Genomic DNA, 25,609 nt, shown 5'->3' on the forward strand with positions numbered 1-25,609 from the left:
TCTGTTAGGCCTCTACAAAGCTGAGAAATGGAAGCAATCATTTATACACTAGATTTAGTAAAGCCGTAATTATTTAACAAGACAGTGAAACAAGAAAGTTATATCCGTACATTTTCCATGAGACATGTCCTACACATCATTTCAAGATTGACTTTTAGAGAATTATCAAAAGAGTCATTACACAGGCTATTAAAAGCTTGACTGGTCTTGTCCCAGTAAGAGGTGTGTTTGTGGATTCAGAATAATCTGTTCTCTATACCAGCCACTCCACAATGTCAAGATCAACATTGACGCCATGATCTTCTTCCCACACAGGAACTAAATAGTTCAGCACTATTTCATTAGGTAGTTTTATATGTTGACTTCTAGTTCTTTATTATGCTTTGGCCATCGCTCCAAATGAAGGGTACTCATTCTGATACAGCCCCAAGCCAGCGCCCTTGTTCATGGTGGTTGACTGAACATCTGTGTTCCAGTCATGTTTCCTGCTTCGCAGGTGCTCTAGCTCCACATGACAGGTTGGACTGTCTTCGTGAGTGCTCTGGTGACACATGTCCCCTGAGAATGGTTAGCTTCTACATGACATGCTATCACGTACCTTAGAAATGCAGTGTCAAAGGCATGTTTCTCATTCCAGCTCTTTCTTATTGGTATAGAAAGATTTGGAATAAAGAAAAGTTTTCTCTTCCCATTATACAATAATATATTCCCATGGTCTTATTTAGATACAATCTTAGTGACACATACCAGTCTCCTATTTTTAATCGTGTCCCCAACACCTAATATGGGGCCTGGTACATGGCAACTTATGTTGCTATTTTTGAAATAATTAACAAGGTATTCAGGTTATCACTGGGAATTTTCCAGGGAATGCACTTACTCTTTACGCATTTGCTGATGTTTGTAAAGCCTGTTACTAAGTGCACACACGTGTACTTCTGCACGCACACACACACCACAAGCATTTTTCAGACCAAATTGCTTTTTTTTTTTTTAAGAGAGAAAGAGAGAGTCTCAAGCAGGCTCCATGCCCAGCACACGGTGAGGAGCCCGATGTGGGACTTGATCATGAGGCCCTGAAATCATGACCTGACATGAAATCAAGAGTCAGATGCTTAGCCAACTGAGCCACCCAGGCGTCCCTAGATCGAATTCTTCAAATCAGTGCCTCTCAACCATGCTAGCTCAGTAGACTTACAGAGTTTAAAAAAAATTATGGATGGCTGCGTTGAGGCGTGGGCAGTAGTGAAGGACACCCCGTTAAATTAAAATTGCAGATAAACAACAAATGTTGAAAATTGACAAAAATGACAACATCTTACGACGTTTTACAATGTCTCCCATGTTCTGGGATTATAGTTTTAAACACTGTCCTTGTTGTTTTCTCCCCATAGTCTGACCCTCTTTCCTCTCATCGATAGCTGTGTAGAAGAAATTCTTCGCTGCACCAGCTAATTGAAGGCTCTTGCAGACTAAGATATTCAAATCTATTGTTTGTATAAAACAGGTTTCCATTTTCTATTTGTTTTACATTTATGATGGCTAAATATTGGGTAAGAGTATATATATCTTTATATCATAACTGTGGAGTCTAAATTTGATGATTTCTACTCGAAGCATTCAAAAATATTAAGAACCAAATTTTTTTAGTGTACATTTTAAAGTGGGTCCTCTTCTTCTGAGATAAGAGGTATCCACTTAAGCCTACAATAAAATATAGAGATACGTATTTTCCTATACAGATATGTATTTCCATATACTTTTAGCACAACTGCAGTCATATACAATCAATGTGGCCATTGAGGATGTGGATAGTCCTTTAACTCTCACTAACGGACTAAACCATACTGTGACCAACTTGCTCTGAAAAACTGATAGACACATGAAAAAATAACATTTTTTCTACCCTTCAGTGTATCCCATTGAGAAAGGGCTACAACCTTAAGTGTATCCATTACATACACTTATAGCATCAAAAATGTAACACATCAAATGCCAATGACTGACATTCAGTGGCTCTGCTGTTGATCATACACTGTCAGAATGTGTATTACGCACTCTAGCCCTCCAGCAGCCACCTTTTCATCATCTCAGGCCGCTCGCTTCCTCTGAATCCATTTTCCTTGCTTTCTTCCACCCAGAGTAGATATTCTTCTGGCATTTACTTACATGCAAACCGAACATCAAAAGGAGCGAGTACTTTGGTTCCTATCGTAGACAGCCAGAACAGATTTTTTTTTTGTTACATTTCTCTGAGTTCTTTTTATGAATGCTCATTTATTTCTAAAAATGTTAACAACTTTAATGAAATATAATTGACATGCAATCAAATACATCTGTTTTTTAAAAATTTTTTAATGTTAATTTATTTCTGAGAGACAGAGCATGAGCATGAGCATGGGAGAGGCAGAGAGGGAGACACAGAATCCAGAGCAGGCTCCAGGCTCCGAGGTGTCAGCACAGAGCCCAACGTGGGGCTTGAACCCTCAAACAGCGAGATCATGACCTGAGCTGAAGCTGGATGCTTAACCTACTGAGCCACCCAGGCGCCCCAGTTTTTTTGGTTTTTATAAAATGACAGGTTTTGATATAAACCTACATCCTGGAAACCATTCCACAAACCTGTCACCCCACTGAAGATCACCGTTGTCCCTGGTGTCCTGGCCTCCCCTGCTTCTCCATCCCCAAGCAAGCATTGGTATGCTTTTGTTTATTATAAATGAGTTTCATTTTCTGCAATATCATACAAACGCAATCATAAAGTGTGTACTTTTTTTGGTCTGGCTTCTTTCACTCAGCTTAGTGGCGTTGATGCTTGGACATAGAGTCGTGTGTATCAGCAGTTCACGGAGTCCTCTTCTTTTGTAGGCTCCTCACCTGTTGACGGGTAGTCAGCATTTGGTGACTCCTGGCATTTGGTGACTACGAGTAGGGCCACTGTGACATTCTGTGTACAAGCCTCTGTATGGTCATATTTTCATTTGGAGGGCAGAGCTGAGGGTGTAAATATGAGTGGGATGGCTGAGACATATGGTTGGTATACATTTAACTTTTTAAGAAACGGCCAAACTGCTTTCCAAAGTGGGCATAGCATTTTGCATTCCCGCTAGTAGGGTGTGGGAACTCGGTTACTCACATAGTCTTGGTTTGATCAGCCAGTTCAATTTTGGCATTCTGGATGTGTGCTGATATCGTGATTCTCTCTCTCTCTCTCTCTTTCTTTTTTCTCTCTCTTTTTGAGAGAGAGAGACAGAGAGAGACAGAGAGAACACGCTCAGAGGAGATAGGGCAGAGGGAGACAGTGAGAATCCCAAGCAGGCTTCACGCTCAGTGTAGAGCCAGACACAGGACTTGATTCCACAGGTCTGCTAGGATCATGACCTGCGCTGAACTCAAGAGTCGGACGCTCAGCTGAGTGAAACCCCCCCAGGCGCCCCGTGTTACTTCTTTCTAGTGACTAATGATGTTGAGCATCTTTCTGTGGGTGTGTTGGCCATCCATATGTCTTCTTTGCTGAAGTTCCTATTCAGATATCTCGCCTAACATTCCATTGAGCTTAATTGTTTTTTAGAGTTCTTTGTAGATTCTGAAGACACATAGGAATTAGATATTTCATTGGCAAATATTTTTCCCAAGACTGTGGCCTCTCCTCTGTGTTGTGGAAAAGATTGTGTAGAAAAGGCACCAATTTTTCTTTCAGTATTTGGTAGAATTTGCTTAGTGACACCATTTGGGTGTGGAAACTTCTTATTTGGAGAGATTTTAAGTCTGAATCCAATTTCTTTAATATTCTAGGGCTCTTCAGGGCACCTGGGTACCTCAGTCTGCTAAGCGCCCATCTTTGGCTCAGATCATGATCTCACAGTTTGTGAGATAGAGCTCTGCATCGGGCTCTGTGATAGCTCAGAGCCTGAAGTCGGCTTCAGACTCTGTGTCTCACTCTCTCTGCCTCTCCCTCAAACCCTTTCTCTCTCTCTCTCTCTCTCTCTCAATATAAGTAAACACTTAAAAATTTTATAAAGAATATTCTGGGGCTATTCATGTTCATGTTTCCTATTTTATCTTGGTTGGATGTTAGTAATTTGTGGTTTTTGAGGAATAGCTCTACTTCATCCAAATTGACAAATGTATCTACATGGAGCTGTTTCTATCATTCTCCTATATACTTTTTTTTTTTTAATTTTTAATGTTTTATTTATTTCTAGGAAAGAGAGAGAGAGACAGCGTGAGCAGGGGAGGGTCAGAGAGAGAGGGAGTCACAGACTGAAACAGGCTCCAGGCTCTGAGCTGGCAGTCAGCACAGAGCCCGACGCGGGGCTCGAACCCTCGAACCGCGAGATCATGACCTAAGCGAAAGTCGGACGCTTAACCGACTAAGCCACCCAGGCGCCCCTATACTTTTAATATCTACAAAGTCTGTGACAACATGCTTGCTTTTGCTCCTGATACTGATAACTGTGTCTTCTGTTGTTGTTTTTTTCTTTACACATCTAGGGTTTTATCAATTTTCTCAGAGTTTTTTTTTTATTAATTTTGTTTATTTATTCAAAGAACCAGTTTTTGATTCTGATAATCTCTATTGTTTTATGTTCAAATAATCTCATTGATTTCTGGTTGTTGTTTTTTTTTTTTGAGCTTCATCTATTTATTTTGACAGAGAGACAGTGTGGGGGGAGGGGCAAAGAGAGAGTGAGAGAAAGAGTCCCAACAGCATCCGTGCTATCCGTGCATAGCCTCATGCAGGGCTCAGTCTCACGATCGTGAAATCATGACCGCAGCCAAAATCATGAGTCAGACATTTAACCAACTCAGACATCCAGGCACCCCCAATTTCAGTTCTTATCTTTATTATGTCTTTCCTTCCACCTGCTTTAGGTTTATTTAGATCTTCTTTATCCATTCCTAAGGTGGAAGTTCTAGATCAGCAATATGAAACTTTTTTTCTATTATAAGCAATTAATATAAACTTACCTTTATTTAAACAGCACCATCAAGCTGATGGTGGGTTTACCACTTTTTTCCTGAGTATCCCTTGGACTTGAATCTAGGCATCTCTAAACCCAGAATTCAGTACTGGTACAAACAGAAACAGCTCCAGGAGAAGCCCTACTTCCGGCTCAAGGGACAGGATATAAACTCATAAAGCTCCAAATGTGTGGAAATACAGTGTTTTTAGTTCCCTCCCTCTCTTGTGCCCATCCTGAGTAATCCCATGGCGGGAGCCTCTGAGGAAGGGAGCCTTCTTCCCCAGTCGAAAGACTAGTGATCCCAAGAAGCCGGGGTGAAGCCCTATTGAGCTCTCCTCTCTGGCAGCCTGGAGCTCAGCCCCAGATGCAGACTCACTCACAGGAGTGCCCAGAGAAGAGGGGTAAATAAAGTCCCAGACGTCAGGCTAGAGGACAGAAAAGGGGACATCCAGGCAACACAAAAGCCCTAGTGAGGCTGGGTAGGAGGGGGAGTTCTGGAAAGTGACACAATAAAGTTTTATTTGGGCCCATGGCGCACCTCCAAGCTGTATGTATATGCATCATATACAGATTTCACCTTCATTTTTTACATTTTAATTCATTTATTTTTATACACCACATTCTAGAGCACTCTTAGGTTTAGAGCAAGACTGATTAGGAAATAGAGTTTCCCCACACACCCCTGCCCCCACACAAGCACAGTCTCCTCCGCTATCAACGTTCCACAGCCGAGTTTTGTTAAATTTCTCTGAATTTTTGAGTGTGAATATGATTTGTTCACACATTTCTTCTCACAGTCAGTGAACCTGCATTGACACTTTATCATCATGCATATTCTGTAGGTTACATGACAGTTCATTCTTAGTGTTGTACATTCTGACCTTCACTTTTGAAAACTATTTTTATGAGCTAAGTATTTTAGGTTGACACATTTTTCTTCTAGTATTTTGAAGATATTACTTCTCTGTGTTGTACTCTTTCCAAGAAGAAACTGGCTCTCGTTCATAACTGCTCTTCCGTACAAGATTTGTCTTTTTTCTTTTTGTGTGCTTTTTGGATTTTCTCCTTTTTCCTAGCATTGAGTAATTTGACTAGAATGCACTGTGGTGTAGTTTTCTTCCTTTTTCTTATGCTTAGGGTTCATCAAGATGCTTGGATCTACGAGTTTACAGTTTTCATCAAATATGGAAAATTTGTGTCCATAATTCCATCAAGTATTTTTTCTGTCCACCCTTTTTAACCCCTCTAATTTAAATACTACAATTATATGTGTATTAGACACGTGAGGTTGTCCCACAAATGCTCATCACTGATGACCGCAGATCACTGATGCTCATTATTTTCTTAGCCTTGTTTCCCTGTTTCATTTTGGATAGTTTCTATTGCTGTGTCTTCAGGTCCACTAATCTTTTCTTCTGTGATGTCTAATCCACACTTATTCCAACCCAATGCATCTTTTGCTTCAGATACTGTAGTTTTCATCTAAAGAAATTCAATTTGGATTTTTAAAAAATCCTTCAACCTTTATCATATTTTACCTTTCTTTTACTATCTATTAGTCTACTAATTCCATTATCTGACATTTCTGGGTCTATGTTGGTTGATTGCTTTTTCTCTTTATTATAGATCAGATTGTCCTCTTTCTTTGTATGCCTGGTAATTTTTTTTTTTATTGAATACCAGACATTATGAATTTTACTTTTTCAGATGGTATGTAGTTTTGTATTTCTACAAATATTTTTGAATTTGGTCTAGAAAATAATTAAATTACTTGGAAATAGGGTTTGTTTGTTTGTTTTTTTTTTGAGGGTTTGCTCTCATGTTTTGCTAGATGGAACCAGATGAGTATAGTGTAGGGCTCAGTGTGTAGTGTAGAAGTTGACATCTCTATTTAGTGCCCCATAAATTGTGGAATTTTTTGCCCTGGATGATGGAAACAGCCTTGCTTCATTCTTATCTTTGGCCTGGGATGGTTTCCTCTCCTCCATTTGGGTAATTCTTTTCTGGGACTTAGATAGTTTATTCACCTGCACGTACTAACAGTATTCTGCTGGAGACTTGAGTGGGGCTCTGAAGGTCTCTGGAATCTTCTCTTGGTGCAGCTCTCTCTTCTCAGACTACCTTCTCTGTGAACTCAAGCAACTGTGGCATCCCTCATCTTCCAGGACCATCTCCTCAACTCGAGGAGATCATCAGGCTTCATTTGGGATCACTCTTTAGGCCACAGTCTGGAATCTTCCTTCCTGAAGTAAACTGGAAGGCCTTAGGGCTTACCTCCTTTGTTTCCTGTCTCTCAGGGATCACTACCTTCGCCATCTGGTTCTCAGTGCCCTGAGAACCATTGCCATTGTGTTATCAGGTTTTAAGTTGTTTGAGGATGGAGGGTAAGACCAGTCACTATTCCCCCATCTTGACTTGAGAGCAGTTATCTGTGAATTTATTTTCTTATATTGAGCTCCCTACTAGATGGGTACTTTATCTTTAAGTTGTTCCTGGGCTATCCTGTGAGCACCTATAATCTATTCTTAAAGCAGAGGACTTCCTAAAATTATGGTATCATTTGAAAAATTGTATTTTTTTAAAGATAATTTTGATAGTTTAGATAATGGTACACTTTTCTCCCTTGATTATTCAGATTATGTATACTAATTTTTCCTAAACAGACTTGTGTCTCTGTATAAAAATTAACATAGAGCAGCTGGTATTTTATGAAATGATGATGCTAGACAAGACTTTTGGATAGGAAGTGGAGGCGAATACTATATTTGTTTGAACGTGCATGGGATTTTAATTAAGCTAAAATTAAGCACGTTAGAAACTGTCCAGGAAGCTGATGACTTTCATTCTTATTCTTAGGGAATTCATGGGTTGGACGTTTCTATGACCAAAATGGTCAGAAATGCATATTTATGTATGGGATTCTGAGCAGGCTTATGAACATTCTGCCCTCAATCCCATGCCAAAAACAATTCTTTGGCTCAAGAAAAAAGTGCCACCTGCTTTGCCCACAGTAGAATTTTAAGACTTAGCAGGAAATCTCCTATTCTCTTATTGATGATCTCCCGGTGCCTGAACACAGTTAAACCCTGAGATTTCAGCAAATTCTTAAGACATTCCAAAAATTAATAAGTAATGAGAACACTTTTTAAAAAGTACTTTTATATCAGAAATCTTTATAACAGGCATTCCCTGCAAATACTGCTATAACCATTTAATCAGACGTTTATACAAATCAGGCTCAAAAAATTAAGATTTAAGCAAATACTTCTGACCTTTACAACATTTTTATTGTCATTCCATCTCAGTGGTCAGGGACATTATAGATATAGCTAGAGTGTAGATACATAATGTTTCAATAATTTATCTATTTCGAAGAAACAAAAAAGACCTGATTAAGATAGGCCTTGAATGGTACGAGCTTGTGTGTGTGTGTGTACACACATACACACACACATGATTCTTATTTATTCTTATACAGTCTCTCCTCGAGATTCTTACACATTACTTATTTATTCAAGTATTTAATATTAAGGAAAGTTGCAATCATAAATAAAATCAAACAAAGTTAGATGTTATATTATGCATAGTGTACTTTATTACCCTCAAAATCTTATTTTATTTCTTACCCTCGATCTTGCTCACATGTTTCTAAAGCCCTGGAAACTTGAAAGCTCAAAGACGTTGCTTATAAAAGTCATTCACTAGATTTAAGACTCAGTTCCTGCAGACTGCCTGTGGCCTTCTGGCTGTGGCCAGTCTGAGTTTGGGGATACAAAGATGAGTAAGAGTTGCCTGAGTCCAGAGTATCTCCCTGTTGAGTTGGGGGGATGGACTCCTCAGGGTGCTGTCGTGCGTCATCAGAGCCTGGAAGTAAAGCCTGTTATCTACCAGTTGGAAGTGATCATCAGAAATTTCTAGAGGAGTCTTGAGCAATGATGAGAAGTAAGCTTGTTGATGGAGGTGATGGGGGAAAATCTCAGCCTTGGAATGAGACCTCTGGAAGAGATTGGGTAAAGTTAACGTCAATAAAGAGAAGAGACAAGGAGCATCATAAGGTGTCTGAGGAAAGATGTTCTTATGCAGCAACATAAGAACAAGCAAAGAAAATGATCAGAAGGAAAGCCAAGACCTGTGTATTTTAGGACACAAAACAGGGCATTTATCCTGCAGCTAATAAGCATTAAATGTTTAAAAGCAGTAAAATAATGTAGTTTCAATTTCCTTTAAGCAAGATCAGGGGACAGCAGACTATGGTTCAGAGTCCAAACCCAGTTAGCAACTTGTTTATTAAATACAGTGGCGCTGGCACAGACCACACCTGTTGGTTTGCACATGGTCCTTGGCCACTTTCATGTTACAAAGGCAGAGTTGAGTAGTTGTGATGCAGAATTTATGGCCAAGAAAGCCTAAAACATTTACTGTCTGACTCTTTATAGAAAAGGTTTGCTCGCCCCTGAGTTAGATCTCCAGGCATAGCATTTCTCAACCTTGACCCTTGACATTCTGGGCCAGATAATTTTTTGTTTTGATGGGCTGACCTCTGCATTGTAGAACATGAGCAGCATACCTGAGGTCTACCCACCAGACTCTAGGAGCACTCTCCCCGCCTCCACCCCCATCACGATGCCCCAAAATGTCTCCAGACACTGCCAGATATTCCCCAGGAGGGAAAAATACTCCCCCCACCCCCAGTTAAGAACTACTTCCAGCAGCTGTGTAGAGTTTGGATTTTAGTGAATGTGATCAAAGCTGAAATCAAACCAGTGGAGCACTGAATGGGCTGGAAAGACAGATATAAGAAGCCAGGTATTTTGAACATGAAAGTCATATCCCTTAGTGACTATGAACTTGGGGGCTTCAGACAGCTGAGGACTGGGGATGGCTCCTAGAGGTCCAGCTTGGGTGACAGCCTGAGGAATGGCACCCGTAACTGACATAAGGACTAGCAGAGGAGAAGCAGGTATCAGAGGGAAGAGAATGGGACTGGTTTGGATGCCGGGAGTTCAGGTCCCAAGAGCGGATGGCTATTCAGGAGGTATATTTGAATGTCAGCAGCATATAGGTGGGGCTGTGGATGCAAACCAAAGAGTGTGGCACCAGAAAAGCCACAGGAATATGAAATCAATGGAAACTGGGACCAAAAGAGTTTCTGCAGAAGAGAGAGCCAGATAGAAGGAGCGCAGATTGTCCACAGTATCTCTAAATTAGGGACTGACTCACCGAGGGTGCTGGGGAGAAGAAAACCCATGTAGATCAAGGCGTGTTGCTAATAAAGAACTTTTGAAAGATATAATGAGATGAGGGAAAAGAGGAAAGGAGGAGACCAGGGTCAAGAACTCCATGCCTTCTACGGAACGCTGTAAGGACAGTCAGCACTTAATGCTGGCCAGAAACACTTCCAAGAATAGCATAGGTGAGCAAGATACTTGGCTTAAATGTTTCATAAGGTCAGGTTTCTTATAAACCCTGTGCAGGTACGGACATCGTACCCGGGAGGTGGTGATTAGGGCAGTGGGAAAGAGTTTCCAGGGGCAGCGTCATTACAGCAAATATTTGCACCGATTTGAGGAAGAGGTGGAGGGTCTGGGATTGAATCCAGGAAGCTGTCATCTCCATCTTTTCCTTTCTCTACCAGAGACCCCTGCTCACACACAGGATGTACCATCCTGAGTAGCGTACGTGTTATGCCCTGCCTGTCATCGTAGGCTTGAAGTTGGTCTGTTCTGTCACTTTCACTGAAGTTCACCTACTCAGCAGTCCTGGTTTTAGAGAGTTTAAAATAGTTTTTTAAATAAATTGGCCACAGACTTTAAAAAAAAATATTATTCAATCTGAATGTGTAGCATCTGGAGAAAAAGGAATCTTTAAAAAACTCTGAAGCAGTGAGTAAAAGAAGAGAGCACTGGTAGGGAAGAGCCGGTGAGGCCCAGTGGCTGGAGGGGAGGAAGGTCTGCATCGAAGATCCCTCCTCCTCACAACCGCAACCTCAACTGCACCTGCTGCTTCCCTCCTGCTGTGAGAGCCCACCCAGCCACACCTCCTCCCTGCCTCAGGCCGGTAACAAACCAGTCACCTCCAGCTGCAGAGGGTGACCAGGCTCCAGAAAGACAAAAGTGGTCAAACCCCTTAATATGTTAGAAATAAAAGTAAGAGGGGTGCCTGGGTGACTCCGTCTGTTAAACGGCGGACTTCGGCTCAGGTCATGATCTCGCAGTCTATGAGTTTGAGCCCCACATCAGGCTCTGTGCTGACAGCTCAGAACCTGTAGCTGCTTCAAATTCTGTGTCTCCCTCTCTCTCTCTCCCCTCCCCCACTCGTGCTCTATCTCTCTCTCTCAAACATAAATGTTTAAAAATTTTAAAAAAGAAATAAAAGTAAGAAATGGCTAGCTCTGGAATTCTGCACTTTATCTTGGTGACTCATAAAATAGGCTAGGTTATAGTATGGTCACTGGTTTTTATATGTTGTTAGAAGGGGATGGTCACCAGAAAAATGACACCCCTGAGTTATTATTAAAATAGCAGTAAATATTTTAGAAAGTATTTAATGATATTTGCCTTATAAATATACTTATTTATGCACGAATATTATAGGTTTAATTCTACTCCTCTATAAAATAATATTTAAATAATCATTAAAATTCCACTTCCTTTCTCTTTTTTTCTTCTCATTCCTTTGCCTACTCCCTCAACAATAACTTGTTGAATGTTTTCAACACGCCAGACCCTATGGATACTTTAGGGGTGAAAATATGGAATGCATAGAACGTTCTGTCTCAGAAGCCAGTGGCATAGAAAGTGACAGAGTGGAGCGATGTGGTCAAAGGGGGTGCAGACAGTATGTAGAGCAGGCAGTGTAGGTTTCCAGGGAAGGGATTCATCTGGGGTAGATGGCATTGAGCTGAGGTTTGAAGACCACTTAGAATTAACCAGAAGAAACTCAAAAGTCGGTTGTTCACATAAGCATGTGTGGAAGCACAGCAGTGAGGAAGAAGGGCGAGCTCAGTACATTCTAGTGTGGCTGGAGTGTGAGAGCCTCATGGCTGGGAGGTGTTCAACTAGACAAAGACAAAGGAAGGCATCATGGAGGACTGCGTAGTGCGCATGCTGAAGATGGGGGTGGTCCCTGAAGGATATTGACCAAAACCATGTGGAAAATGGAGTGGACAGGGCAAGGCAGGTGTCTTCAGGGCGCTGTTGATCACAGCGATTGAGCAAGAAGCAGTTGAGGCTTGATAGAGAGAATGTAAATGAGGGGCGCCCGGGTGGCTTAGTCGGTTAAGCGTCCGACTTTCGCTCAGGTCATGATCTCGCGGTTCGTGGGTTCGAGCCCCGCGTCGGGCTCTGTGCTGACTGCCAGCTCAGAGCCTGGAGCCTGTTTCAATCTGTGACTCCCTCTTTCTCTGACCCTCCCCTGCTCACGCTCTCTCTCTCTCTCTCTCTCTGTCTCCTAGAAATAAATAAAAAACATTAAAAAAAATTTAAAAAAAAAAGAGAGAATGTAAATGAGATAGAGAGGTCCTAAACATCTCTGATGTTTANTCTTTCTCTGACCCTCCCCCGCTCACGCTCTCTCTCTCTCTCTCTCTCTCTCTGTCTCCTAGAAATAAATAAAAAACATTAAAAAAAATTTAAAAAAAAAAGAGAGAATGTAAATGAGATAGAGAGGTCCTAAACATCTCTGATGTTTAGGATGTAACACAAGAAGGCGTTGACGCGCGAGCCTCGGCAGACTCCTGGTTGCAGTGGGGAGGTGGACACGTGGCGGCTCCCGTGGGGTGGGATCAATGGGGAGTCTGTGGGAGGAGCGGGGTGTGGCCGCGTGGGGCTTCAGGAGTTCTTGGGAAGTCACTTCATGCCATCTGGGGGACAGTTCGCCATCCTGGTGTGCAGCTCAGGAGAGTGATGATTGTGTTTTACAGACACGCACATTCCAAATCGTTAGTTCACAAGTACTAGTTACAGCCTTGAGTGTGTTCGCGGTGGCTCAGGGAAGACCTGGCCGGGGAGCCAGAAGCGAGGGCTGAGAGGCAGACACACACACATAGTGGCAGAATGAAGGAGCTGCCTGTGAAGGGAGACTGGGACATGGCGGGACCGTGGGAGGGACTCTGGGGTGGCCGGGCACTGGGGAGGCCATCTCAAGGACGGGAAGTCGCTGAGGTCACGTGCCACAGAGCGATCAGGTCGTAATGAAAACAGAAAAGTACGCGGGAGGAAAAATCCCTGAAATAGTTCTTGGATTTGGCATAGAAAATGTTAGCTATCTTGACACATGATGTTTCGATGAGGTGATGTGTAGAGAAATGAGACGTGAATTGCAGACATCGAAGAGCATGCTGGGATGAAGAACTGACTTGGATTTGACTGTTGCTAGAACGCACCCCCGTCCCTGCCCATTCTCAACCCCCAAGCGTATTGTGGTTAAGTGTCATTTTTCAAAAAGGTGAAATCATAATCATAAACATATAAAGCATATCAAAGATTTTGTTGAGCTCCTTATGGAAAGAGGAAACTAAAAAGATGTTAAAAACCAGTTCGAAAGAAAATCTGATTTACGGAGATCTACCCTCTCTACTGACAAAATTGATCTGCACTGCGAAGCAAACACCATTTGCGTTGCTTTGGACAGGAAGTATCTGCATTGTAATCAGTTTCTCACGGCTTACGTTCTAGCCCTGCCGAGCTGTGAAATAGCTTAGTCAAAAGCAATGAAATATCACATCTCTGTAAAGTTAAGTAATTTCCAGGGCTCCATGGACTGTGGCCAGCATCCTGTTGAGATGGCACCCAAGAGCACGACAATGTCTTGTCCACCACTGCCTCTCGTCCGAGCAAAGTGCTGTACAGTGTGTCGACTTTGATTTTATTTACTTATTCATTTTTAAATTTTTATATATTTTTGAGAGAGAGTGAAAGAGAGAGAGAGAGAGAGTGTGTGTGTGCACGTGCGCAAGCAGGGGAGGGACAGAGAGAGAGGGAGAGAGAGAATCCCAAGCAGACTCCGTGACATCAGTGTGGAGCCCAATGAAGGGCTTGAATTCATGAACCATGAGATCTTAACGCGAGTCAAAATCAAGAGCTGGATGCGTAACCAACTGCACCGCCCTGTGTGTTCACTTTAATGGATAATTATCAAAATAAGTAATGTAAGAAGTAAAAACCATACACACCAACATTTCTAAGTGTGTGCTCTGTCAAAGGTGTGTGACGTTAATGGACATGAAGAGACAGAGCATTTTGTGTGTTACTAGTTCCTTTAGGGTTATAGTTAGTGCCAATTTTAATAATGACTTTTTTTTTATTTAAAACTGTAATTAGCAATATTAGTACCTATCAGTGAATGATAATAAACGTGCATTGCTAAGCCACCTCAAATATCATACGTTTTTTATCATTTGGATCTATCCAGTGAATAATTGCAAACTGACAATAAGTGACAATAAATAGTTAAGATTTGATACAGCTAGGTGCTCATGTAATTTTCCCTCAGAACGTAAGTGTACTGGATGCTAATTTTTAATGTTTTATCCCTCACTCTTATCAAAGCATCCCTGTTATTTTGTTCAAAAGGCACATGTCAACTTAAAGTCCCTCACTGAAAAGAAACAGAAATTCCATTCCTTACTTTAAATTTGATCATTTTAATCATATGCCCTTAAAACTGTATGTTTCTTGCATTTCTTGGCTCAAAATGACTGGATTCAGTCAGTTCCCGTTAGAATTGATTACTGCTCATTTTTGTGAGTCACCACAGGAATATCTGTTTTGTCTTTTGTAAGTATTGGTTGGCTGTATTTTAAAATTAATACTTTCCATGCAGTATCTGCATACAATGGAATATTATCCAGCCTTAAAAGTGAAGGAAATTCCACGATTTGTAATAATGTGGGTGAACATGGAGGTTCGTAGAAACACAAAAAAACAGATACTGTGTGAGCTTCTTACATGTGGAATGCAAAGTAATTCAAAGGCATAGAAGCAGAGAACAGAATGCTGGCTGCCTAGGCCTGGGGGGAGGGGAAATAGGGAGGTGAAGGTCAAAGGATACGAAGTTTCAATTCTATGAGATAAATAGGTCCTGGAGATCTATGATACATCATCGTGCCTACAGTTGACAACACTGTACTGTATACTTAAAGTTTCTAAGACGATAGCTCTTATATTATGTATTCTTATCACAAATAAATAAACAAATAAAACCAAAGAGCGTGGGAGGACCTTTCAGAGGTGATGGGTATGTTTATGGCATGGACTGTGGTGATGAGTTCACAGGTTTATCTTTATTTCCAAACTCATCCAGTTAAATACATTAAATATGTACGGCTTTTTTTGTCAGCCATACCTCAGCAAAGTGGTTTTTAAAAATATAACTACAGTTCACCCTTGAACATGCTCAGTGTGGGGTTAGGGGCACTGAACCCCCTGCAGTTGAAAATCAGAGTATAACTTTGGACTCCCCAAAAGCATAACCACTGAGACCCTTTTGTTGACTGGAAATCTTGCCAATAACATCAGTAGTTGATTAACACATATTTTGTATGTTACATGTATTGTATACTGTATTCTTAGAATGAAGTAAGCTAGGGAAAAGAAAATGTTCTTTAAAAAACTGTAAGGAAGAGAAGAAACATTTACGTGGTATGTTGTAAAAAACCCACATAGAAGTGGATCCACTCAGTTCAAACCCATGTTGTTCTGGGGTCACTGTGGTACTCTCTGAAATTAACAAACATAATTAGGTTCAGACACTGATCCCCAAGTCATCGTTCAAGGCTGTCAGACGCTTTCAAAGCAGGTCTTTGAAAGAATGTTTTCATTACTATTGAAATAGTCAGATCTAGTTGCAGGGCCAGACTGTTCTTCTGAAGATCATAGTAATTCTTCTTCATGATCTGCTAACCAGTCATAATGGCAATGACATTCTCAACAGCAGATTCATATGGTGGTAAGCAACTCAATTCAATGTCCGAAACAGGCATAGACTTCCTGAAATGATAAAACTGGCCTCGGGTACCAATCTCCATGAAACGTTTCAGCCATTTCCAAGGAAAAGAGCTGCCTTCTGTTTAGGAGGGAGAGAAACCCCTGGAACAATGAATATTTCCAACAAATGGATCACCCAGCCTCTGTTTCCTGTCCCTACTCAGAAGATAGGTGGTCAGACTGACCCCACCGAATAGTTGGTTAAGAAGCAAATTGCTTTAGAAGTGGGACAATTTTCCTTAAACCACATAGCTTGAAGCGGTCTCTCATTTAAAGGCTTGAACAACCAATGAACATCTGTTCTTTCCAGTTTAACTAAACAAGCTGTTCTTGTACCTGATAAATACAAGCTCTGGCTGAGCCAGTAAATTCTGCAAAGCACAGAGGGGGAAGGACGCCAGCACATCAGATTCAGCGTAGGCCGGGTGCTGCTCAGTCCCCTGGGCGTGCGTCGCGACAGGAAAAGCAGCAGGATTGGGTGGTTTGTTGTGAGCATTTATTTCAGCCCCGTTGCCACCCCAGTCCAGCAGAAGGGTACCGTCTCAGTGTCCCCTAAGTAGATGGTTCTGGAGTGCGTGCACGGACGGGGCTCGTATGCAAGAAACCCCCCCAGGGCTGTATCCGAAGCAAGTACAAATCTGGCTGAGATAAATGTCACGGGCTGCGAGGGCTGCGCGGGAAATGGAACGTGGTGTATGTTTCACACTGGGCCACTTCTAATTTCGGGTCTCCCTGTCATCCATTTATTGAATACACAGAACGTTGTTGCATCGCAGGATTAAAATGAACCAGTGAGATGGGCTTAAAGTAAGAGAACTTGAGAGTATTGTCATGGAAATTCTTAGCAGATGCTCCGAATTCATTTTTTTTATCTGCGTAGAGCCAGGGTCAAATCCCCAGGAGGTAAGGTCGAGTTTCGCATTCTTTTTTATTGCTCACCTCCCGTATTACCCCCTGGCTCGCTTCCATGGCATGAATGAGTGCCCTGGGATGAGGCCGGCTCTCGGGGAGGGTGGTCTGCTTTGCCCCAGGCCGAGGCACAGGAAGCTCTTCCAGATGAGGTTATAGCAGAAGTAGATGCATCTCATCATGATCCCCCAGCCGCCGCCACCCCCGCCCCCCGCCAGCCATGCATCGCACTAGTTCCCACAGCAGCATCTGTAGCTAAAAACAACAACGCCACCTTCTGAGAGCTCACAGCACGAGAGCTGCAGTCAGCCTGGGGACCTTGGGGTGAGGGGGGGTCTCCACCCAGGCCTCTGGCTGGTCCAGTCAAGACTCAGGAATTCCAGGGGCGCCTGGGTGGCTCAGTCGGTTAAGCGTCCAACTTCAGCTTAGATCATGATCTCGCGGTTCGTGGGTTCGAGCCCCATGTCGGGCTCTGCGCTGACAGCTCAGAGCCTGGAGCCTGCTTCACATTCTGTGTCTCCCTCTCTCTCTGAGCCTCCCCTGCTCACACTGTCTCTCTTTCTCAGGAATAAATAAAACATTTTAAAAAATTAAAAAAAAAAAAAAAAGACTCAGGAATTCCAGGGCTCCCTCCCTCCTCCCAGCCTCCTCCTCCCTCTTCCCAGGGTCTCTACCAGCAGTGGTGTAGAAGCCAGGCGTCGCACGTGAATTTGGGGTGCTGTGTTTTAGACGCGTGACAGATAAATGCCTCATAGTTGTGGCTGTGATGACACGAAGGTAATAACATAATCGTGTTGTTAAAATAATAGTAACAGAAGAAACAGGCACCATCGCAGTGAGATGAGAGAGGGAGAACCCCGACGTGGCCTTGAAGGGGCTAACGTGGCTTTTCCATGTCGTGTCTCATTGAAACTCCTCGTTTATACGTGATCCTGTACAATGGCCACCTTGATCCTTTCGGGCTCAGAGGCAAAGGGGGCAAGTGTTTTATCTCATCTCCCACAGAAACTTCGTGGAAGCAGGTTAGCCGTCAGCTCTGCTGTAAGCGACTCTGAAGGTGACCCACAGCCTCTTTCAACGTCCCCTGGGGTCGTTGGGAGAAGTCAGTGTCGATGTGCAGTAAGCTGTCATCTCGCCTGGAATTTATAGGCACTTTGTTCATCCCCCCTGCCTGCCTCCCTGCATCTCTCCCTGCCCCTGTTCCGTGTCCAATCCCGGAGAACCGAGCATGGGAGGGAGGGGTGCCCCTAATCCTAATGCCGCCCCTAAAGCCGCTCCACCCCCCGCAGAGCAGGGGTGGGTGTGGGGTGACACCAGGCAGCAGCTCCCCCCATAGCCTCCCCACTCTTCCCAGGGACTTCATTCCTGGGGACTCTCGAGCCTGGAGGCACATGGGGACGTGAAAAGCCACCACGCCTTTGAATGGCGTGTCCATGTCTCTAAAGGTGACAGCGGCCTCTTCATCATTTGGAAAGAAAAGGGAAGTCAGTCTTGACCAGTGGCATAAACAAGAGGTCCGCGATTGTCGTAGTGTCTTTTCCTCTTACTCGAGCCCTATTCGGATCTAGATGCACACCTATAAGCTTAATGTGGACCCCAGCAGACGTAAAAATCAGCTCAGGTCCAAATGCCGGGCCTGCACAATCTAGGAGACCCAAAAGCTGTTGCAAAGTACAGCCAATGCCCCCTGCCTGTCCTTCCAGTAAATATACAGGAAGAGTGGTGGGTACTGAGGAGCGAAGACAGGTGACGCGCCCTGGGGCATGGATCGGACAGACAGGCCCCAGGCGGAGGCCACAGCAGGCGCCGAGAGGAGGGAAGGCCGGAGGCGGTTTGATTAGCCTTGATGCGAAGGACCCGTGAGAAGCTACAGAAGACGAGGGAGAGTGACGGGCAGGCACACACCAGAAAAGGCTCCGGACGGGACTCTGAGCAGCGCCCTTGCCGAGCAGTGTGGCAGCGCAGGGCAGAGAGTGCAGGACAGATNAAACTGTTAAGCCCCCCGTCCTGGGAAGAGGCAGGATGTACACGCGTAGAGAGCACGATACATTTTTGTGTGCGCGACGATTTTTAACAACTTGATCTATTTGCTTCCACGTCTTTAAAAGAAAATAAAAGTGCTCCTCTTTGGTTGGAAAGCACCTCTGCAAATCCAGTCCCTGTGGGTCCCGTTTCTCTCCGTGTCCGCTGCCCCCACGCTGAGATGGATTTTATCTCTCCCCCAAGCCCTCTTGAGTTCCTCTTCGTCCCCTTCTCCGTGTTCCTGATGTATGTCAGTCCCTCTGCTAGGCAGCTGTTACACCCAAGCCACCACTCAGCATTCTGAATGCTGGAAATTAGCCCCAAATAGCTAGAAAATCACCCCTCCGCACCTGCACCGTGTTTGCCGTGGGAACATATGTAGGGCAAAACGAACGGCCCCAGCAAGCGCGTGCAGCAAGCGAAATGCATCCCTGTGTAACCGCAGACAGAGCTGCACATCTGGAGAACATGCCAGGTAGCGTGCCCGGTGGGAAAACACCAAGGGAATGGTTCTAGAAGAAACCGCAGCCTCATCCTATCAGAGCGAGAAATGAATGAGCAAAACGATCCGGAGCCACCCAGCAGGACCCCAAAATAACGTAGGCTTTGTATATTTCTGTAAATGTCGCCCCCAAGCTCCGGTATTCTTTCTTGTCCCCTGAAAAACAAAACACCCAAAAAGCTTTGCTTGGCTCTATTTCGCCCTCAAGTTATTGACCTTCTCTTCTATTTTCACTGTGAGCCAGCACTTGTGTTCCGCCCGCCATCTGCTCGTGTCTTCATACCATCTCAGTCCTCTTCCGTGTCCCTGGCGGGGCTCTGGGTTCCCCAGTCGCCCACCAACACCCTTTCTCGGTGTTGACGTGCCTTAACATTTATACTCTGACCCCATTTCCGATTCCGCCTTCCCTGGGCTCCTCTGAAATTGCTCAGCCCCAGCCTTGCTTCCTGCCCTTCCCCTCCCTCCTCTACCCTTCCCTTCCAGCTGCCTCTTTCTACCAGCCTCCACTCTACAGCTCCTGAAACATCCTGTCCGTCTCTCTGTGGATTATCCAGTCCATCCCCCAGGGATGAAGTTAGTGGTGCTCCCCAAACATCATTGTGTTGTTCCTGATTAAGTCAGTAAAATATGTCCATTAGAAGAAAATTTCATGAGGTCTTGAAATAAGAAAACCACATCTTAGATATAATTTTGGCCCCAAACATCATGCTGTATATTGAACCAGAGGCAGCAAAACGAGAACATTGCTTTGCTCGTCTAGCCAGCCTGTGCGTTTCTTGGCAGAGTATCCTGCTCATACCAGGTGCTCCATACATATTCGCTGAATAGAATTAAGTACTTGTGGACCTAAACTTTCACAAAGGAATTGCGTTTGGCCATGAAGAGATGAAGTCACTATTCAGCAGACACTCAATTTCAGAGCAAGTGCACTGAGGTTTTTTCGTTTGTTTTTTAAGCAGTAGCCTGATACACACACTTTCTATTTTTCTAAGGAAGCGGTTCTACTGTTTCATGGTACGCTTCCTAAAGTCGTCGGCTTAGAGCCCCTACTCTGTTTAACCTGACCTCTGTGGTCACTCTATAAGCTTTCTTTTATCACCAGGTTCGCAAGAAATAGGATGTGAAAGTTCTCCTTAAAAGGTGGGAGGAACGATCACTTTGGAAAAGACAAGTAGTATGCCTGTACGCTTCTAACTAGTTTGCTCCTGTCCGTCTCTCTGACTTTAGGGTACCCCTCTTAGAATACAGAGACCCCCCCAAATGAATACCACCTACCACGTGGCTCCTCCAGCCACGATCTTGCCAGGCATCCTGAGGCCTGCTACGATTTCAGTGTCCTCCGGCGCCCGATGGTGCGAGCGTGTTGCGGAGCCTCTTGCACTGGAATCGTTGAAGTGCAGAACGTACTCCACGAATAGCGTGCGAGTGGGAGAATTTTTCGGTAACCGTGATAGAACTTTCCGTGAAACCCCACCCTGAAACATTGACCGTTTAGGCTGTGGGCTGGCTAGAGGAAGGGGCCTTGAAGGTCAGCACTCGTGCTCCCAAGAGAAACGAGGCAAACAGGCGTCGAACACAGCTTTGGGCTTCAGCCCCAAGGCCACGGGGGACTCGGCCCCGAAACGGCCGTCTCCTAGATGGTCAGCCCGCCCTCCCCGGTCAGGCAGAGGGTCGTGACGGTGAAACTGACCGCAGCGGAGCAACTGGCAGCCGGGAGGCAGGGGATGTGTTTCGGGACGCCGGCTGAGGTTTGGTCCCCCCACGCTTCCTTCCTGCAGAATGCTCCTTGGTCCTCCCCGGCTGCGCTGACCACCTCCTTCCGGCTCGTGCTGCGTCCGGCAGGCAGCCACCCTTGCCGGCGGCTCCATCACTGGGGATGTCAGTTTCCTCCCCGAGTCTGGGCGTCCGCTCCGGCCTTTGCACCCACGCCATCCATCGGGAACCCCTCGCACATTTCCGCCCCCCCCCCCACTTCCTCCCACGTCTGCCGCTTCCCTCCTGGGCTGTGGGAAGCGCCTCTGAGCAGTCCCCTGGCCCTCCACCCCCAGGCCTGCAGCTCCGGTGACTCTTCAGGGTCAAATGGCAGGACCCATCTGCCCACACTGGCGCTCCCCAGGGCTCTCAGGATCAAAGCCAGCGTCGCCTACGTGGTCGCATCCCTGCCTCTGTGAGGCCGTCTCCGGCATCTTTCCTCTGTCTCCTCTGCCCCAGCCACATTCGCTGCCCTCGGATTCCTTGAACAGTCATATGCACCACCCCGCTCGGGGCGTCTGACTTTGCTCTCTGCTCCCTCAACTTGGATTCCTCTTCCCCAGGGAGCCCCCAGCTCGCCGTCAGATACTTGCTCTCCGCAAAACCTTGCCTGCCCCACTTTTCTCCATGTCTCTCATTGTGTCTGCCATCCTTCCTCATGTGTGTTTCTGTTCTGCCTTTTCCATGGAATGTCAAGAATTTTCATGTGACTTGTTCCCTGCTGCATTCCGTGTCCATATTTTGTAGTTAGTCCGTATCGCTGCTAGAATCGGTGGACTGACCGAATGAGCCCGGGTGAAGGAGCCCCGGGCTTGCACTCTGGGTGTGGGATTAGGTCCCAGTCATTCACCTCCACCCGGACCAGGAAGAGCAAGAGGGGGCTGTTTAGGAGACTTGACATCAGCATCGTAGAGTCAACTGACTATCTCAGACCCAGGGAAGGTGGCAGCCTGAATACAGGGATCTCCAGGGGGTCGAGGTGACCTCGTCTGGGACCACAGAGGCCGAGGGGGGGTTAGGGAATGGAAGTCCCAGCCACATCACACCTGCGCTCAGGACGCATGAGCCACCCCAAGCTCCTAAGTCCCACTTGGTCTGGGTTGACGTCTCTGTGAGATCCTCCTTTGGCTCAGCGATAGACCAGGGACGAAACCTCCGGATGACACTCAACATTCCCAAAGACAAGATGTTTTAATTACACTAAGATTGAGAACCTCACTGTGTCTGAGATGACGTTTTTGTCTTTTAAGTCGGAATGTCAGAATTACACTATCTTAGGTGTCAAAAGAACAATATAAAATGAGGGGGGGAGCGCCAAGTGTAAGATCTTTGTTCTGACTTGTTAATACTGTATTCAGATACTTGAATTATGTCAATTCCGTTCTCAGCGATAATTAGCAGAGCTGCAGAATGAGACCATTGTAAGGGAATAAAAAGATAATTTGAGTGATTTCATTTCATTGTGTAACTGCGGCTAAATGGCAGGGACGTGCTGGCTTCCCTGAGCGCGTGAATGGGGCTGTGTTTCATGACGAGCTCGAGTTTACCATCAAAGAGGCCCAGTCACCCAAAGGTCAAAGACACAAGAGTTCGTCTCCCTGCGTGTCCCGTGCGCCGCTGACCAGGCCCAGGTCCACCTCGCGGTCTCCGGTGCTCGCTCTCCTCCATTTCCGCCCGGGAGCATCTCCGGGGCGGGGGGCGCGTGAGTCCCTGCCTAGGCTGTGACAGAGGCTGCGCTGGGGTCGCCCGGCCCCAGGCTCACGTCCCCCACCGGTACCACCTCCGTCGGGGTCCCGGGGCCGTCGTGACGAAGCTCCCCAAATTGGGCGGCTTGATCGACAGGCATCTGTTCTTCTCTCCGGCTAGGGGACCCACGGTAAGGTGACCGGGGGCGATGCCCTTCCGCGACTCTGAGCGGAGGCCTTCCGGGCCTGCTTCTGGGGTGGTCAGCAACCCCCCAGCACTCCTCGGCTTGTAGCCCCGACCCTCCAACCTACCCCCCCACCACACATCACGTGTCACACTCCTCCCTTCACGTTCCCGTCTTCACGTGGCCTCCTCGTCCTATAAGGACACCCGCCATATTGGATCCTGACCCACCTCAACGACCTCGTCCTCTGCCTGACATCTGCAAAGACTCTATTTTCTTTTTTGTCATTTTTAATGTTTATTTTTTGAGAGAGAGAGAGACAGAGTGCACTCAGGGGAGGGGCAGGGAGGGAGGGAGACACAGAATGCGAAGCAGATTCCAGGCTCCGAGCTGTCAGCACAGAGACCGAGGAGGGCCTCGAACCCATGATCCATGAGATCATGACCTGAGCTGAAGTTGGACACTTCACGGACTGAGCCGCACAGGAGCCCCACAAAGACTCTTTTTTCAAATAAAGTCACTTCCATTTCCCTTCTGGGGAGATGCAGTTCAACCCGTAAGGTCATCAGTGTGAACCTGGGGAGTGACTGTGGCCGGAGGCTGTCTCCTGATCCAAAGAAGATGACCACGTGGGCCTCCTGCATGTGAGGAGTATGGGAGGCAACAGATGGAAAGACCCCTGCTCTCTCCATGCGTGAGAAATGTCCCTTCCCACCCCCAGCCCCCAGCCCAGTTTCTTGGCCCCCCATCATCATTTGTGCTTGCTGTATGCAAAGGCACCCTAGCAGACACCAGGGAACCCACAAAGATGGCCCCTCGCCCGGGAAGCTCACACACTCTGAGGGCACAACACACAAGGATTAGACTGATGCTTTTATTATTTTTTTTTAATTTTGTAATGTTTATTTTTGAGACGGAAAGAGACAGAGCATTAGCGGGGCAGGGGCAGAGAGAGAGAGAGATACACAGAATCCGAAGCAGCTCCAGGCTCCGAGCTGTCAGCACAGAGCCCGATGCAGGGCTCAGACCCATGGACCGTAAGATCATGACCTGAGCTGAAGTCGGACGCTTAAATGACTGAGCCACCCAGGCACCCCTGTCACAAAATATTTCTTTCTTTTTTTTATTAAAAGTTTTAATATTTATTTATTTTTGAGAGAGACAGAGACAAAGCACCAGTGGGGTGGGGACAGAGAGAGAGGAAGACACAGAATCTGAAGCAGCTCCAGGCTCCGAGCTGTCAGCACAGAGCCCGACGCGGGGCTCGAACCCACGAACTGTGAGATCATGACCTGAGCCAAAGTCAGACACTTAACTGACTGAGCCATCCTGGTGCCCCTAGACTGATGCCTTAAACACAGCATAGAATTTCTGCCGCGTCCTGAAAACACAGGCAGGCGTACCAAGAGGAGAGATTAGCTGTGAGGTGGCTGCCCAAGGGCCTCATAGCAGCTCTCTGCGAAGTTAGAACCCGAGGCTGCAGGAACCCGAGTCTGTCACCCTTGAACCGTTCAGAGGCTGTGCAACATAATCTGTGTTTGCTCACTGATGTGCGGACCTCATACAGGGATGCCAGTCGCCGCCCTCCCCCCACATACCTCAGTTTACCCATTTTCTCTCTTCTCTTCTTCCCTGGAGGCACCCTCGTCTCTTCTGCAGCTTCCACACTACGACCAGTTAGGAAAAAAGAAAGAAAGAAGGAAGGAAGGAAGGAAGGAAGGAAAGAGAGAGAGAGAGAGAAAGAGAAAGGAAGGAAGGAAGGAAGAAACCAACTCCAGTGCGTACTGGGCAGGAAATCACATTGTTGCCTCTTATTAAAAAACTGGTTGACTACGTCCGCGGGCCGCTTCAGCGCGCTCGGTGCGATCCACATGATGGGCAGGACGCTTCGGACGCTTGCCCCTGGCACTGCAGTTTTACGCTCGCTCTCTGTTACCTGCTAGTTTGCACCCTCCTGCACCGCGGGTTTGATACGTGAGCAAAAATCTGTGTGTGGGAAGGAAGGGCTGTCGCTGAGGTTGATGTGTTTATTTTCTGTGACGCGGGGCTACCAGGATTGAGATCGTTCTCACCCAGGGTGACCAGTGTCCTCGGCTGTCAGTGGCAGTGCCCAGGATGTCAGGAAAGAAATACGTGTCTGCTACCGAAAAATTCGAAATGGGTGTGTTTTCTCAGTGTGCGTTCCACACGAGCCCCACGGAGACTGCGGCACTGGGCACCCTCCTCCGCGAGGTGAAGACATGTGGGTGGCCCTGTGGGTGGCCCTGGCGTGGCTGTCAGGGGGAGGGGACGCGCCTCCCAGAGCTTGCTCCGGGGAGCCCGTGGATGGAGATGTGGAGGCAACGCCCGTCCATCCTCTGTTGCTCTGAGGAAACAGAGAACTCATTTTAGAAGTTGCCAGATCTGCTGCAACAAACGTTGATGGAAAGCGAAGATATTTTACAGGAAATAACAGGGAGCTTCCGTGATTTACCTCTTGGCATTAAATTCCCAGAGCAGCTCCACATGGGAATCACAAGCACAGCGCAACTCCATGCGGTTATGCAAATCCTTGCCTATTTCTTCCTCCTCTTCCCCCCTCCCCCTCTCCCCCTCTTCCCCC

The 25,609-nt window shown here is 45.9% G+C and overlaps 1 protein-coding gene across 1 annotated transcript in view; it reads left to right on the forward strand.

The window, feature by feature from the left end:
- MYO16 (myosin XVI) overlaps nt 1-25,609 on the forward strand; it is a 461,549-nt gene that overhangs the window by 337,188 nt on the left and 98,752 nt on the right. The gene's annotated exons all lie outside the window — the stretch shown is intronic.

The sequence above is a fragment of the Crocuta crocuta genome, unplaced genomic scaffold (assembly GCF_008692635.1).
Source record: "Crocuta crocuta isolate KB4526 unplaced genomic scaffold, BGI_CrCroc_1.0 scaffold31, whole genome shotgun sequence".
In the NCBI taxonomy this organism is placed as follows: Eukaryota; Metazoa; Chordata; class Mammalia; order Carnivora; family Hyaenidae; genus Crocuta; species Crocuta crocuta.